The sequence below is a fragment of the Schistocerca cancellata genome, chromosome 1 (genome assembly GCF_023864275.1).
Source record: "Schistocerca cancellata isolate TAMUIC-IGC-003103 chromosome 1, iqSchCanc2.1, whole genome shotgun sequence".
NCBI lineage: Eukaryota > Metazoa > Arthropoda > Insecta > Orthoptera > Acrididae > Schistocerca > Schistocerca cancellata.
Genome location: NC_064626.1, coordinates 562765028 through 562783132, shown reverse-complemented (window position 1 = coordinate 562783132; position 18105 = coordinate 562765028). Strand labels below are relative to the sequence as shown.

The following is an 18105-nucleotide window of genomic DNA, read 5'->3' as shown; positions in this document are numbered from 1 at the left end:
AAACGTCTGTAGGCTCTCCGTCGATATGAAATATGTTATGGTGGTATTCAATCTTCTTCTTGTTAGATTCTTCTTGCAATTGGATTTTTTAAGTTCCCTCTATTCACTGTTTTGTTTGCATTTCTCGTTTACCTCTTCTTGCAGAAATCCTATGAGAGCTCCTTTTGGTAGTCTTTATTCAGATATCTTTCACGTGTTTCATCATAATACTGAAACTTCTAATTTCTTTTGGTTAGGCTTGACCTTATTGACTAACATGATAATATCGCCTCTAGAAATGGTTTTTCACGCGTTTGATCCTTGAAATATTTAAGAAATGTTGTATCCAAACTTGTATCGCGTAAGTAGCTGTATTTTCACAAAACACTTACGGATGTGAACCTCAATCGTGCTTCAAAGGATAAAAAAGTCTAGTTATATTGTTCGGTCTGAAAGCTATTCTAAGACTTTCCATCTGGTCTTTCTCGCAATTAATGACATTAACTTGCCTTCTTCGAATCACTCATGTTTTCACTTCTACTGACAAAACATTCTACCGTATGTGATAGACATGGTGTATTAAAAAGCGGCGACAGGATTTAGTATATTGGGTGTTACGACAAACGGGTCATTCTTCAAGAGTTCGAAAATACAGTGAAACAACACAGAAGTTTGAGAATGGTGACGTCAGTGTGTTTTCCGATTCTGTTTGGCAGCCTAATTAGTTACGACATCAAAGTGATGTGAATTCACCGTCTGCGCTTCATTTTCTCATAGTCCTTTGTTCTCGTCGTAATTGGACAGCAGTGTCGTGCACCAATGCAGCGACACTGTTTACAGTATTACGGCATGTACACAAGTACGGAATGAGCCATATGCTGCTTCCATACAACAACGCTGATGGCAAGGTCGGAGCTGCTGCATGGTTCTACGTCGAAAGGTTTTCGGACGGGGATACTCCTCACCATTCGATGTTCACAGCAGGTGTGAGAGGACTGCCAGAGACCAAAAAGTTGCAAGTAGATACCTGATTTTCCGTCTAAAGATTTTTCTAGAAATGTAGCGCGTATATATATATATATATATATATATATATATATATATATATATCAAAGTGCGTTTTCTGTACGAATAGTTGTATTATGTGCCACTGAGATATTTATGTTAATATGACAGTTCACATCTGTAAGTGTTTTGTGAAAATACAGCTACTTACGCGATACAAGTTTGGATACAACATTTCTTAAATATGACGGTATTTATACTGTATCAATTACTCTGTATTTCTTTGTGGTATTAAACACCAGAAACAGATGGAACATTTCGAGGAGGAACGGTGCAACAGCACTCGCCAAAAAGCGTAAACATTGTGCGTAAGTGAAGAGTTATCTGTGAATAGGAGCTACATCTTAACGATAAGCACAAAGCGTAGGTGATAGTAATGGAGGGCTACTCACGACAAGTACAGTGGGTTCGTTTATAAAATAACGTTTCCTCCTTCTAGTCACGATTGGCTCTGAGCACTATGGGACTCAACAAATGAGGTCATCAGTCCCCTAGAACTTAGAACTACTTAAACCTAACTAACCTAAGGACAGCACACAACACCCAGTCATCACGAGGCAGGATTCGAACCTGCGACCGTAGCGGTCGCGCGGTTCCAGACTGTAGCACCTAGAACCGCTCGGCCACTTCGGCCGGCTTCTAGTCACGATTATATATTTATTTTGTTCTTGGGCATGACACGTTTCAGAAAATGATTCTTATTTTCAAGTGCATTTGTAATGTATCTTCCCTCACTCGTAAATACCATAATACGCGAAGAACGTACTTGAAAATGGGAGTCAGTTCCCGAAAAGCTTCGTTCAAGAAATAAATAAAAAGAAAATCGAAACTGGCAGCAAAAAAAGTTATTTTATATACAAACTCACTGTGTGAACAGTCAACGGCTTTTACCAACAGTTTATAATGGATGACATAAAATAGTTAGTGCAAAGCCTGGAAATGAAAGCTGTATATAAGTATAAATCAGTTACACTGAAAGTAGCTCGCCCGGTTAGCCGTGCAGTCTAACACACTGCTTTCCGGGCGGATTAGTGTCGAGCTCTGGTGTGCCGGCCAGTCTGTGGATGGTTATAAGGCGGTTTTCCATCTGCTTCGGCGAATACGGGCTTGTTCCCCTTATTCTGCCTCAGTTACACTATGTCCGCGATTGCTGCACAAACACTGTCTCCACGTATGCGTTCACCATAATTACTCTACCACGCAAACATTTGGGGTTACACTCGTTTTGTGTGAGATGTTCCCGGACGAGGGGGGGGGGGGGGGGGGCGGGAAGGGTCCACTGGTGGCAGAACCCTAGGTTCTGTGTGAGGCGGCGGTGGGGTGGGTGGACTGCTGTAGCCCGTTGTGGGGTTGTGAACCACTGCGGGCTACGGCAGGGACGAAGCCTCTCCATCGTTTCTAGGTCCTCAATTCAATGCAATACCATACACTGAAAGCACTGAAAGCACTGAAAGTAATAAAAACAGTTGCTCACGCACGATTCAACAAACATTATCTACAATTATGTCTAATTTCCAAGTACATGAATGTTAAAATAGGTTCAAGGGGTAACATAGCAATTTTCATAAAACAAAAACGGAGAAATTATGGCTGAAAACCGAAAGGAAACAGTTACACGAGAAGAAGGATTTACTAAACGGACAGTCAGTGTGCAGACAGAAGCAGCAAAAAACATGAAAAACGCCATATGTGAAAGTGTTTGTAAGCACATTCAGCATATAGCCAATATGTAGTAATTGAAAATTTTCGTTATTAACGACAAGAAACCGCAGATTTTGAGATCCAAACTTGTAATGGCTTGTAACGTTCCCTGGCAGCACACACACTATTAATAAAATGAAATGACACACAGAATTGCTGAACTCGAGCGTGCACATTTGCAAATCCTTAACAACAACTGTGGCACGCCTGTTAGGAACGTGTACGGTAATGAGAACACTACGTACAGTTCATATAAAAAAAAGCAATTCGTATGCACTGTAATTGTTTAACAAAAAAGTTATTTAATTTTGTGTAAAGGACATTGGTTATTATTGTAATATTTTCTGTAATAATATTCTCGATGTATTTATGATTGTAATATTTCTATACTCGTAATGTAATTACGAAATATGTTAATATCTGCGATGAAAAAATGTAAAATATAGCCACAGAGGAAAATAATGTTGTAAGATTACAAAGAGATATTCATTATCAGCAATACTATAAAAAGCACTACATAATGTGCATTCTTTGTCGTCTTCCTCGAGAGCTGAGAGAGAGAGGAACCTGTGACGTAGCATTATATGAATGAGTAGACTTCTTTTGTCTGTATCTATCTTTAGCCGCCATTAGAGGAGAAATTATGAAGGTGTGTAATTTTAATTATTGTTATGGTCTAAATACATTATAATTTATCAAAATTGTGTATTACTCATGTAAATTAGCTTGCCCATGTCATCTGTAATATTTCTTTAAAGAATTTTCAGCACTTTTAGCGATTATCGTTGGTGTTGTTCCGCTATAAAATTAACCAAACCCGTAAATCGGGAGCAGGTAAAATTAGTAGTGAATTACGAAATATTTTTCTTTTACAGCGATCCTGACGCTGACTGAATTTATTACTGGTTTTACATTCGTGCATTCATAGGCGGATAATTAACGTTAAAGTTGTTAATCTGTTGGTTCTTTCAATTTCTAAAGCAAATAACTTAAACGTGTAGTGAAGTGTGTTTTGTCAATGATAATTAAACGTTCAGGTCGGCTTGGCAATATTTAACCATTTTATGCTAACAGAGACAGTCTTGTGTTCCATAGCTATCGCCGGGAAAGAATTCAGTAAATATTTAAAAAACCACTGCATTTAGAAAATGTGTGCCAAGGCCGAAATACGAAAAAAACTTTAATTTAAATAATTTTCAAAGTCATAAATGTTATTAATCAGTTAGTTTGAATTTATCAGCATGAGAGGGTTACTAAAGTTCACGTAATTTTAAATGTGCTTAATTTTGTCTAAATGAATTTTTATTACCACACGTAAAAAAGGGGTTCTACAACAAAGTACATACTGAAAGAGTAAGTAACAAAAATATTTAAAGCCATTTCCTCTCCATTTTCATCCATTCATTTTTACATAATAAATATTTTCTTTTTCTCATTAAAGGCTGACAAAACATTCATAAAATTTTACAGTAGATTAAATAGTCTATTCTATAAAGGACTAAAATACAAAACAAAGCCCAACTTAAACAATGATACATTATAATTGCAACTACAAATGCAGCTGGTGCTACAAAATTCACCTCAAATACAACCAGCAATAGGATACAATGTAAGGAAACTTCTTAAAAAATTAAAAAGTTTAGTATTAAATACATAATAAGTGATAAAAAACCTTGAAATATATTAATGGTCATAATTAACTAAAAGCTATCATTCCATAATTACCAACTTAGGTAAAAGCAACACAGAATAATATTCAGGACATAAAAAAAATCATTAAAATAACTTCAGAGTAAAATTAAGAAGCATTTAGAGTATGCACATCTTATCGTGACCGACACTGGAAAGAGATATGACATATAAATGAACCCAAAGGCACCAAGTTTCAGAACACAACCAAAAATACACAAAGATCGAAATCCAGTAAGAATGGTAGTCCACTCTGTTAATAACCCAGCACATAAAGTAAACGAAAAATTAATGAAAATCTATACATATGAAACAACATATTCCACAAAAAGTACCATGACATTAATGGAAGAACTGAAAACCACAAAGCTCTCTCAAGATAGACAGTTTTTATCATTAGCGATTGCCAACCTTCACTCAAACATTGCTATACAAAAAGCTACAGCAGCAATCCAAAAGAAGCTTAGGAAACATAAACTTGCATAGACAAAGACTGTTGACTTCATAAACTCGTCCTGCTAACCCTGAGTTACAACTATTTTACATTTAATGGAAACCTTCATAAGGAGCTGCATTACTTAGCAATAGGACCACGTATGTCTGATATCATAGCTGACATATACGTAAATCATTTGGAGCAAAAATCATTTAACAGCCTAAAGGAGGTAGTATTTTACAGTAAGTATGTTGATGACACATTACTGCTAGTAAAAGGGGATGCCAAAGGCATAGTGGAAATTCTAAATTGTTCCAATAGACTGTATCAGAAAATCACATTTAAAGTGGAACATAAACTAGACAAAAGCATCATTTACCCAGATGTAAATATCACAAGACTCAACAATACATGCATATTCAGAATTTATAGGAAATATACAGTGACCAACAACACAATCCATGTAGTTTGATGCATCCTAATCCAGGAATTGTATAGATCAGTGTTACAAATGGTAAATAAAATATGTTTGAACCGAGAAACCATGCAACTGGAAATAAACATAGTAAAACAAATTGCAGTTACGTCTGAGTACACTGTTTCCATGGCAGGGCCGGTTCGAGGATGTTTTCCACAGAACCGAATATCACTTGGGCGTTCCCTCTCTTCCATTATTCCACACAATCGGCAAACTAACTGGCACCCCTCAACCCTCCCCTCCCTCCCTCACACATTACTTTCCATTCTTTGAGCAGCTGGTAAATTCTTCGAAAATAAGGCTCAATCTAATGAGCATAGAAATGAGTGTTATTTTGCTACTAATTATGATACACCCTATCACTTTCCACTAGGGACACCTCCGGCGACCCTCTCATTTAGGTACCACTTATGTCATTTGGGCCTTAAAGTGGCCCTGTTCCATTGTTGACTCTATCTAGGCAAAGTAAAGAAAGATCCCGATCCAAACTGCACTGCAGAGCCAAAGATAAAAAGAAATATATATCTGTACCACAAAACTGGCAATGTATCACAAAAATCCAAAATTCATTCAAAAACCACAGTGTGAAAATCGGATTCTCTACATCTAATAAAATAAATCTAATAAACTAATAATATAAAATGTAATGATGACCCATATTCAGATTCCGGAAGGCAAAGATAAAATGCCATGAATGTTCATGTTCTACGTAAGACAAACAGACAGAGATTCCTACATCAGGTGTACAGAGTACACTAATGCCTATATACATAAAATACACATTTTAGCAATAGCCACAGACATACACAACATATAATACCCATTTGGAAACACGGAGAAAAATGTCAAAGCTCTGCACTGACTAAATAAAGTACATAAAATGGATTTGTTGGAAGAACTGGAGATGTACTCGTATCAAAAAAAATATGAAGACAAAATAGTAAATGATAAATTGAAAACTGACCCAGTGATTTTTTCAGATGCTTTGGTATCAACCTTAAGTAAGTAAATGAAATAGTGATGCATAGAAATATGTGCCTTTGCATGAGGGCGTGCTGAAAAGTAATGTCTCCAAAGTTTTTATTCTGTTCTCCATATCGGTTGTGATATTACATTTCACGCATATTACTCAGTCAAGTTTCACACTTTGCTGACGCAAGTTGCAACCCTCTGCTGCTAGAGGAATCCGAATTGTAGCTTGTAACATGGCCGTATGTAACATAACTATGGCAGTGTCTGAGAAACAGCGCCCTGCAATCGACTTTCTAATCACAGGAAACGTGCATCCAACTGAAATCCATAGAAGAATGAAACCTGTGTACAGCGACGTTTGTCTGGCATCAGTATTGTGTGATGTTGGGTTGTTCGCACTCGTAATGAAGGAAATGGTGGTGTTAACATCAACACTTGTGACACTGCTCAGGGTGCTGTATGACCTCATCCCCTTCCCTCACCTCCTCCTTTTCCTCCAGCATCTCCGCATCCTCTACACTGTCCACAGGCTTGCTCCCCCCACCCCCTGGTTTCTCCTTCCTCTCCACCCCCCATCCGTTGCCGAACCTCTATTGCTGTATCCCTCCCTCTCTCCACCTCCACACCCTCCATCTCCTTCATCAGGGAAATTTCCAGCACTTCCCCCTCCCAGATGTTGAACTTTGCCGTGACATCTACCCTTCCTTCCAACTGTAACCTGGCCTTGTTACCCCCCCCCCCTCCCCAGGGCCCCCTTCTACCTCACCCTTCCTTCTCCCAGAGCACATTTTTCTCCTACACTCCCTTAGTCCCTGCACCCCTGCATCAGCTGTTTTCCTCTCCCGTTCCTTCCCTCCCCACCCCTCCTTTGGCGCGACCCCCCACCTCATTACCCTTTCTCTCCCCTCCACCTCGCCTCCTTTCCTCTCCTACCCATTTCCTTTGCCCCCCCCCCCCTTGCAGATCCTCCCAGCTTTTTTTAATAGTTGTCAGTCTGCTGCAATAGTGCCGTGTTTTGGTGCCTTTATACAGTGTCATCTAGTGATGTGGTTTTAATTGTGTGCTCGACCTGATATTCGTCCATGACTGTTCCTTGCCATGCTGTCCGTCACGTTGCTGTTTTACTCATTCTACGAATTGTTATGCTCTGGCTGTATTTTGCCTGGTTTTTTGTGTACCATACTTTTTTTAGATTTATATCTCCGATTTACAGTCACCGCTTTGTATGCCTTCTTTTCTTCTATTCCACCTTTTTTGTTTCTATATTCCGCCATGTTATCTTCTTTATATCGTTTTTAAATGTCTTCCTGTCTACTTATGTCTCTCGGCTTAAGAGCTTCGCCTATGCTGCTGCCATCCCGCCCCTGACGGGGAATGGATTTGGCAATAAAGGAAAAAAAAAATGCACAGAGTGGACGACATCGTCCGCTACCGATGATACTCAGAATCAGATTGTTGTTGTTGTTGTGGTCTACTGCAGCCTACATCCTTCTCAATCTGCTTAGTGTATTCATCTCTTGGTCTCCCTCTACGATTTTTACCCTCCACGCTGCCCTCCAATGCTAAACTGGTGATCCCTCGATGTCTCAGAACATGTCCTACCAAGCGATCCCTTCTTCTAGTCAAGTTGTGCCACAAGCTCCTCTTCTCCCCAATTCTATTCAATACCTGCTCATTAGTTATGTGATCTACCCATCTAATCTTCAGCATTCTTCTGTAGCACCACATTTCGAAAGCTTCTATTCTCTTCTTGTCTAAACTATTTATCGTCCATGTTTCACTTTCATACATGGCTACACTCTATACTCGATGTTAACAAATTTTTCTTCTTCAGAAACCATTTCCTTGCCATTGCCAGTCTACATTTTATATCCTCTCTACTTCGACCATCATCAGTTATTTTGCTCCCCAAATAGCAAAACTCCTTTATTACTTTCAGTGTCTCATTTCCTAATCTAATTCCCTCAGCATCACGCGACTTAATTCGACTACATTCCATTATCCTCTTTTTGATTTTGTTGATGTTCATCTTGTACCCTCCTTTCAAGACACTGTCCATTCCGTTCAGCTGCTCTTCCAAGTCCTTTGGTGTCTCTGACAGAATTACAATGTCATCGACGAACCTCAAAGTTTTTATTTCTTCTCCATGGATTTTAATACCTACTCCGAATTTCTCTTTTGTTTCCTTTATTGCTTGCTCAATATACAGATTGAATAACGTCGGAGATAGACTACAGCTCTGTCTCACTCCCTTCCCAACCACTGCTTCCCTTTCATACCCCTCGACTCTTATAACTGCCATCTGCTTTCTGTACAAATTGTAAATAGCCTTTCGCTCCCTGTATTTTACCCCTGCCACCTTCAGAATTTGAAAGAGAGTATTCCAATCAACATTGTCAAAAGCTTCCTCTACGTCTACAAATGCTAGAACCGTAGGTTTGCCTTTCCTTAATCTTTCTTCTAAGAGAAGTCGTAGGGTCAATATTGCCTCAGGTGTTCCAACATTTCTACGGAATCCAAACTGATCTTCCCCGACGTCGGCTTCTATCAGTTTTTCCATTCGTCTGTAAAGAATTCGCGTTAGTATTTTGCAGCTGTGACTTATTAAACTGATAGTTCGCTAATTTTCACATCTGTAAACACCTGCTTTCTTTGGGATTGGAATTATATTCTTCTTGAAGTCTGAGGGTATTTCGCCTGTCTCATACATCTTGCTCACCAGATGGCAGAGTTTTGTCAGGACTGGCTCTCCCAAGGCTGTCAGTAGTTCTAATGGAATGTTGTCTACTCCTGGGGCCTTGTTTCGACTCAGGTCTTACAGTGCTCTGTCAAACTCTTTATGCAGTATCATATGTCCCATTTCATCTTCATCTACATCCTCTTCCATTTCCATAATATTGTCCTCAAGTACGTCACCCTTGTGTAGACCTTCTATATACTCCTTCCACCTTCCTGCTTTCCCTTCTTTGCTTAGAACTGGGTTTCCATCAAAGCTCTTGATATTCATACAAGTGGTTCTCCTTTCTCCAAAGGTCTCTTTAATTTTCCTGTAAGCAATATCTATCTTACCCTTAGTGAGATAAGCCTCTACATCCTTACATTTGTCCTCTGGCCATCCCTGCTTAGCCATTTTGCACTTCCTGTCGATCTCATTTTTGAGTCATTTGTATTCCTTTTTGCCTGCTGCATTTACTGCATTTTTATATTTTCTCCTTTCATCAATTAAATTCAATATTTCTTCTGTTATCCAAGGGTTTCTACTAGCCCTCGTCTTTTTACCTATTTGATCCTGTACTGCCTTCACTATTTCATCCCTCAAAGCTATCCATTCTTCTTCTACTGTATTTCTTTCCCCCATTACTGTCAATTGTTCCCTTATGCTCTCCCTGAAACTCTGTACAACCTCTGGTTCATTCAGTTTATCCAGGTACCATGTCCTTAACTTCCCACCTTTTTGCAGTTTCTTCAGTTTTAGTCTACAGTTCATAACCAATAGATTGTGGTCAGAGTCCACATCTGCCCCTGGAAATGTCTTACAATTTAAAACCTGGTTCCTAAATCTCTGTCTTACCATTATATAATCGATCTGATACCTTTTAGTATTTCCAGGGTTCTTCCATGTATACAACGTTCTTTTATGATTCTTGAACCAAGTGTTAGCTATGATTAATTTATGCTCTGCGCAAAATTCTACCAGGCGGCTTCCTCTTTCGTTTCTCATCCCCAATCCATATTCACCTACTATGTTTCCTTCTCTCCATTTTCCTACTGACGAATTCCAGTCACCCATGACTATTAAATTTTCGTCTCTCTTCACTACCTGAATAATTTCTTTTATCTCATCATGCATTTCATCAATTTCTTCGTCATCTGCAGATCTAGTTGGCATACGAACTTGTACTACTGTAGTAGGCGTGGGCTTCGTATCTATCTTGGCCACAATAATGCGTTCACTATGCTGTTTGTAGTAGCTTACCCGTACTCCTATTTTTTTTTATTCATTATTAAACCTACACCTGCATAACCCCTATTTGATTTTGTATTTATAACCCTGTATTCACCTGACCAGGAGTCTTGTTCCTCCTTCCACCGAACTTTACTAATTCCTACTATATCTAACTTTAACCTATCCATTTCCCTTTTTAAATTTTCTAACCTACCTGCCAGATTAAGGGATCTGACATTCCACGCTCCGATCCGTAGAACGCCAGTTTTCTTTCTCCTGATAATGACGTCCTCTTGAGTAGTCCCCGCCCGGAGATCCGAATGGGGGACTATTTTACCTCCGGAATATTTTGCCCAAGAGGACGCCATCGTCATTTAATCATACAGTGAAGCTGCATGCCCTCGGGAAAAATTACGGCTGTAGTTTCCCCTTGCTTTCAGCCGTTCGCAGTACCAGAACAGCAAGGCCATTTTGGTTAGTGTTACAGGGCCAGATCAGTCAATCATCCAGACTGTTGCCCCTGCAACTACTGAAAAGGCTGCCGCCCCTCTTTAGGAAGCACACGTTTGTCTGGCCTCTCAACAGATACCCCTCCGTTGTGGTTGCACCTACGGTATGGCTATCTGTATCGTTGAGGCACGCAAGCCTCCCCACCAACGGTAAGGTCCATGGTTCATGGTTCATGAATCAGATTGATGAGAGAAAATCGGCAGATAACACAGACACAGCTCTGTGATAAGTGTGGCATATCATTAAAGGGTATGCAGGTCAGAAATGCAGTACAGAAAACTGTTCACCTTGGGTGACTTGAAAGCTCGCTCCTGATGTGGAACAAGGAGATTGGACATTTGTCAACAATTTCCTTTGTGGTTTGAATGCTGAGGGTGGTGGGTTCCTTAAAAAAATTACAACAGGTGATGAAATCTGGGTTCACCATTTTGACCTCGAAAACAAGAGTATCAATGGACTTCTACCACGAATGATCACTGATGTCAAAAAAGTTTGAGACATGCCATTCTTCACTGTCCAGTCGTATCTTCCTGCAGTAGCTAAAAAAATGCAGAAGTTGTACCCCTGTACATAAAGGGTGATCAGCAGTGGATGGTCAACTATGGGCTCCTATACGGCTTTTCAGAAATCACTGAAAACTTATTGCTGTTACAATTAATCGACTTTTTTTAAAAAAATAATATTTTCTGAGGATGTCAGCATGGTTTCAGGGCACAGCGTAGTGCAGAAACAGCCACTTTCACCCTCTTATATCGTATTTTAAATGCAGTGGATAGCAGGAGAAATTTTTGAGGTATTTTCCTGGATTTAACCAAAGCCTATGATCTAATAGATCATGAAATACTTCTAAGAAAGAATAAGTGGTTTTTCCAAGAGGGTGGCTGAAATCCTATTTAAAAAATCGCTCTCAGATAACAGGGATCAAACACATGGAGAAAAACTAAATACAAACTTATTATTCGAAATATTCCACATTAGCCCTCTGGTGAACCACAAGGGCTCAATTTTAGATCCCTTCCTCTTCTTAGTTTTCATAAATGTCTTCCCTCTACATGTTCGACACTCCGAAACAGTCTTATTTTCAGACGACACCAGTGTATTGGTTGGAGGTGAGAATGAAAATGCTCTTAGCTGTATGCTAAAGTCACACATGAAAAGATGGTTTGTGAGGAATAAGCTACTGATAGACCCTCCAAAAGCAGTTGCCATACACTTCCAAAAGCAGCACAATAAAAATTCACAAAAACCAAATATGTCTATGGAAAAAAATTAACATTTGCAATGAAATAAAATTTCTTGGCACTTACTTACAAGACAATCTCAAATGGAATTCCCACATCACATTCTTAAATTATAAACCCTCTAAAATGACCCAAGCAATGAGAATTGTATGAAACAACATAAGGGTTGAAACATATGGAGCGGCCTATTATGCTCGCATACGTTCCCTTTTAAGATAAAGCATTACATTCTGGGGAAATTCCCCTCGCAGCATAATAACTTTCCGGAAACAAAACAAAGATTCTGAGGATAATGAGATTGCAAACTGAATTTTGTAAATATACTGCCCAACTGGTACCAAGAAGCTTTCGCTTGGAAAATATGTGTATACGAGAAAATAAAAGTATCAAATTAAGTGTATTGATTTGCGCTGTATTAAGTGTTAAACAAAATAAAATTTAGTAAAATGGTCATGTAAAGAATTTTCCTATTGTAAAATATGTTTAGACAAACATCATAAAAATGACGCTAGCAAATAATATTCGATGTAACGATGTTTAAATTAATAAAATTTTGTCCAACATCCATGGTATAATATATGTTCTTCAAACATTTCAAGACGTAAGTAAATAAATAACAAAGGAGACAAAGCCACGCTCACGGTATTCTGGGATGAGCAAGATGTGGGACATTTGGAATTCATGCCTAAAAGCACCACCATGAACTCTACAAAGTACTGCGAAATCCTCAGAATATAGTAAGAATGAATTCGAAGGGCTCTTCCACACATTGAACCCCCACTCCTTCAGCGTAGCAACGCCAGACAACACACGAACGCTGGGGCATCTGCAACAATGCGACGCCTTGGGTTCTAGGTCACTGCTCATCTTCCACACTATCCTCACTTGTCCCCATCAGATTTTCATCTACTACCAAAGCTTAAAGAACACCTTGGAGGACTCCGCTTTGATAGTGTTGAAGCTCTGCAAGTACAGGTGATGTTGTGGCACAGTCAACGCAGTCAAAGATTCGACAGGGACGGTATCAACTAATTGACCTCTCATTGGGAGAAATATATTTGTCGGCATGGTGACTACGTTGAGAAATAAATATGTAGACATGAACAATAAAAATATAGAATGTTAATTAACTTTGTTTTATTCGAAAAGCTTTAAAAGTTTTCACATAAAAATTCGGCGGCATTAATTTGTAGTATGCCCTCGTAAATAATACAGGACGAGGATAAAACCTTTCAAGCGAATATAAAAAAAATTCTATGCAGCTATACTAGATGAAACTCCTTGGTTTACCGTAAATGGCAGCTTATCGATAACGATAATGGTAACAACGTATCACATTGTTGTCAGGCACATTCTTCCTCCACTGTTGGGTGATGTGCCACTACAGATTCGTCAGGTAATGTAGCTGCGTAACGACGAATCCAACTGACGTGTCATAAAAAAGGGAAAAAAGCTACTCCTTATCTCGGCGATGGATAATATACAAATGTTTTCAAGTGATGGGAAGTTGAAAATAAAATTAAAAGCACAGCTGCCGTTAGAGTATATGCAGTGTAAAAATTTGGAAGCAATAACATGTGGCGTTTCAATAAAACAATTTAAAATAACACAAATAAGAGCGACAGAACCTGGTAGTTGTAGTTCCACAAGCATAGTGGAGAACAACGATGATAGAGAGAGGGCATTCCCAAAAACAGTAAATGAAGACTGACGATGACATTATCTTGAAGCTTTTCAGTTGCCTTACTTAGAGGTTAAGACCAAATAGTGTACTTAAAAACTAAAACTAAACTCCATCCGAACAGGCCTTTGAAGGCCCAACGGAACCGACCGGCCGCCGTGTCATCCTCACCCACAGGAGTCTCTGGATGCGGATATGGAGGGCGTGTGGTCAGCACACCGCTCTCCCGGCCGTATGTCAGTTTACGAGACCGGAGCCGCTACTTCTCAATCAAGTAGCTCCTCTGTTTGCCTCACAAGAGCTGAGTGCACCCCGTTTGCCAACAGCGCTCGGCAGACCGGATGGTCACCCATCCGAATGCTAGCCCAGCCCGACAGCGCTTAACTTCGGTGATCTGACGGGAACCGGTGTTACCGTTGCGGCAAGGTCGTTAGCAGTGTACTTTATGCTTAGACTTTTATCTGCATTCAGAGAACATATCAGAATAGAGTTCGTGATTAACTGCGAGGTTCTATTATTTTTTGAGATAAGAGAACGGAGAAATTTGAAAATATAAATTGGAACAAGTGAGGTAAAATACTCTTCAGCGAAGGAATGTTTAAAGAAGTGGCAAATTGATCTGACAGAAAGGAAGAAAGAAACATCCTGGACTAACTTGTTTGAACCACGACATTTTAAAAGAACAGTAATGTAGGTGGTGATAAAATTGAGAAGAAACAAAGAAAAAGGCTACCGATTGTTAAAGTTTTATGTCTCATTGACAGCAAGGTAGTTAAACATAGAGCACTGCCTTTATTTTCACAGGTTCGACAAGGAATTGACCATTTTAAAATAGTAGGTGCTCTCTGGTAATTAAGCCAAAGATCTGGGGAGCCATTTAGCAACTTCAACCCAGACCTGCCCACATACAATTAGTGGTTTAACTAAGTTTCATATCAGCGCACACTCCGCTGCAGAGTGAAAATCTCATTCTGGAAACATCCCCCAGGCTGTGGCTAAGCCATGTCTCCGCTATATCCTTTCTTTCAGGAGTGCTAGTTCTGCAAGGTTCGCAGGAGAGCTTCTGTAAAGTTTGGAAGGTAGGAGACGAGATACTGGCAGAAGTAAAGCTGTGAGTACCGGGCGTGAGTCGTGCTTCGGTAGCTCAGATGGTAGAGCGCTTGCCCACGAAAGGCAAAGGTCCCGAGTTCGAGTCTCGGTCGGGCACACAGTTTTAATCTGCCAGGAAGTTTCATATCAGCGCACACTCCGCTGCAGAGTGAAAATCTCATTCTGGAAACATCCCCCAGGCTGTGGCTAAGCCATGTCTCCGCTATATCCTTTCTTTCAGGAGTGCTAGTTCTGCAAGGTTCGCAGGAGAGCTTCTGTAAAGTTTGGAAGGTAGGAGACGAGATACTGGCAGAAGTAAAGCTGTGAGTACCGGGCGTGAGTCGTGCTTCGGTAGCTCAGATGGTAGAGCGCTTGCCCACGAAAGGCAAAGGTCCCGAGTTCGAGTCTCGGTCGGGCACACAGTTTTAATCTGCCAGGAAGTTTCATATCAGCGCACACTCCGCTGCAGAGTGAAAATCTCATTCTGGAGTGGTTTAACTACGTTGTCTACTCGCAAAGTAGCAAGGATACGTTGAGAGCTCAGAGACTGAAGGAACAGTAAACAAGTCAAAATGAAATACACTCCTGGAAATGGAAAAAAGAACACATTGACACCGGTGTGTCAGACCCACCATACTTGCTCCGGACACTGCGAGAGGGCTGTACAAGCAATGATCACACGCACGGCACAGCGGACACACCAGGAACCGCGGTGTTGGCCGTCGAATGGCGCTAGCTGCGCAGCATTTGTGCACCGCCGCCGTCAGTGTCAGCCAGTTTGCCGTGGCATACGGAGCTCCATAGCAGTCTTTAACACTGGTAGCATGCCGCGACAGCGTGGACGTGAACCGTATGTGCAGTTGACGGACTTTGAGCGAGGGCGTATAGTGGGCATGCGGGAGGCCGGGTGGACGTACCGCCGAATTACTCAACACGTGGGGCGTGAGGTCTCCACAGTACATCGATGTTGTCGCCAGTGGTCGGCGGAAGGTGCACGTGCCCGTCAACCTGGGACCGGACCGCAGCGACGCACGGATGCACGCCAAGACCGTAGGATCCTACGCAGTGCCGTAGGGGACCGCACCGCCACTTCCCAGCAAATTAGGGACACTGTTGCTCCTGGGGTATCGGCGAGGACCATTCGCAACCGTCTCCATGAAGCTGGGCTACGGTCCCGCACACCGTTAGGCCGTCTTCCGCTCACGCCCCAACATCGTGCAGCCCGCCTCCAGTGGTGTCGCGACAGGCGTGAATGGAGGGACGAATGGAGACGTGCCGTCTTCAGCGATGAGAGTCGCGTCTGCCTTGGTGCCAATGATGGTCGTATGCGTGTTTGGCGCCGTGCAGGTGAGCGCCACAATCAGCACTGCATACAACCGAGGCACACAGGGCCAACACCCGGCATCATGGTGTGGGGAGCAATCTCCTATACTGGCCGTACACCACTGGTGATCGTCGAGGGGACACTGAATAGTGCACAGTACATCCAAACCGTCATCGAACCCATCGTTCTACCATTCCTAGACCGGCAAGGGAACTTGCTGTTCCAACAGGACAATGCACGTCCGCATGTATCCCATGCCACCCAACGTGCTCTAGAAGGTGTAAGTCAACTACCCTGGCCAGCAAAATCTCCGGATCTGTCCCCCATTGAGCATGTTTGGGACTGGATGAAGCGTCGTCTCACGCGGTCTGCACGTCCAGCACGAACGCTGGTCCAACTGAGGCGCCAGGTGGAAATGGCATGGCAAGCCGTTCCACAGGACTACATCCAGCATCTCTACGATCGTCTCCATGGGAGAATAGCAGCCTGCATTGCTGCGAAAGGTGGATATACACTGTACTAGTGCCGACATTGTGCATGCTCTGTTGCCTGTGTCTATGTGCCTGTGGTTCTGTCAGTGTGATCATGTGATGTATCTGACCCCAGGAATGTGTCAATAAAGTTTCCCCTTCCTGGGACAATGAATTCACGGTGTTCTTATTTCAATTTCCAGGAGTGTAATTCGAACTATGCAGGCACTGTCGTATAAGATCCTTGAGAACATCTTATCAGCAACAAACATTGCTTGGTGTGGTGTAAGATAATAATGACTTTAAAAAAAAGTAGTAATTCGAAATAAAAGTATCAAGTTGTTGCGGTATTCACCCAAAGACTAGGTTCATGCAGTTCTCCAAGCTAATCTATCCTGTGCGACGCTATGCATGTCTACATAGCCACTACAACCTTTATGTATTTGAACTTGCGTACTGTAGTCAAGACTTCGTGTCCCTCTACAATTTTTACCTTCTGCACTTCCCTTCATTACTGATTTGACGATTCCCCGATGCCTCAGGATGTGTTGCTGTCAACCTATCCCTTGTTTTAATCAAGTTGTCCCATAAATTTCTTTTTTCCCCAGTTCGATTCAGTACCTCCTCATTAGTTACTCGATCTAGCCATGCAATCTTCAGCATTCTCTGGTAGCATCGTATTTCAAAAGCTTCTACTCTCTTCTTATCGTACTAAGGATGGGTCTGACTTTTTGCCATTACACAAAATATTGTTTTGTTTTGACGTCCAATCATGTTCACCAAAGTTGTGGCCTCCACAGTGGGTTTTTTTCTCTTCTATTTTTCTGAAATATATACAAACAGATTATGTTTAGGTTAGGAAATACGTTACATCGGATTTTGTTGTTATTTAAATTATACCGTGTGTTTCCGTAAGAGTGTGCAAAAATGTAACAGGACATAGAGAATGCTCCACTGAACAGTTAATTAAAACCTCTGGGCTAAGAGGCCATGGTCTAACAGTAGAAATTCGTCCTCCTAACGTTTCGTTGCCAACTGGGGGCAACATTTTCCGACGTGAGTCGTTGACACTGCCGCTCCACTGAGCAATTTGAGATGGGGAACCTGGAATCGGAGAAGCCAGCTTAAAGAGATATGGAAATAAACATGGCTACCGCTTTGTCTAGCATTGCTGTTTCCCAGCTTATTTGCAGCTAACATGAGTACAAGTTTACACATACTGTGCTGTGTATTTACATGTACATTCTTTATTTCCTGCAAGGAACCAAGGAGGACGAGACTGATTACCAGGATGTCATGATGCAGGTATTGTTTACTGTCTTGTGCATAACGGAGCTCTGTTGTATCGTACTTACGTTATGTCACAACAGAACGTGCTATGAGTCAACGACAGACCCTTCATTACTCAGTACAATACGATGGAGCAGTACCGATACAGCATTTCCTGGTCGCTGGTCTGGAAGGGGAGGTACCATTCCATGGCCTGAATCCCTTTGATTCTTTCCAATGGGGACATCTAAAGTC

General features: G+C 41.2%; 1 pseudogene; it reads right to left on the bottom strand.

Annotated features, from left to right (window-relative positions):
• Nucleotides 1-14015: 14015 nt before the first annotated feature.
• Nucleotides 14016-14133, bottom strand: LOC126105076 (5S ribosomal RNA; annotated as a pseudogene).
• Nucleotides 14134-18105: the final 3972 nt, after the last annotated feature.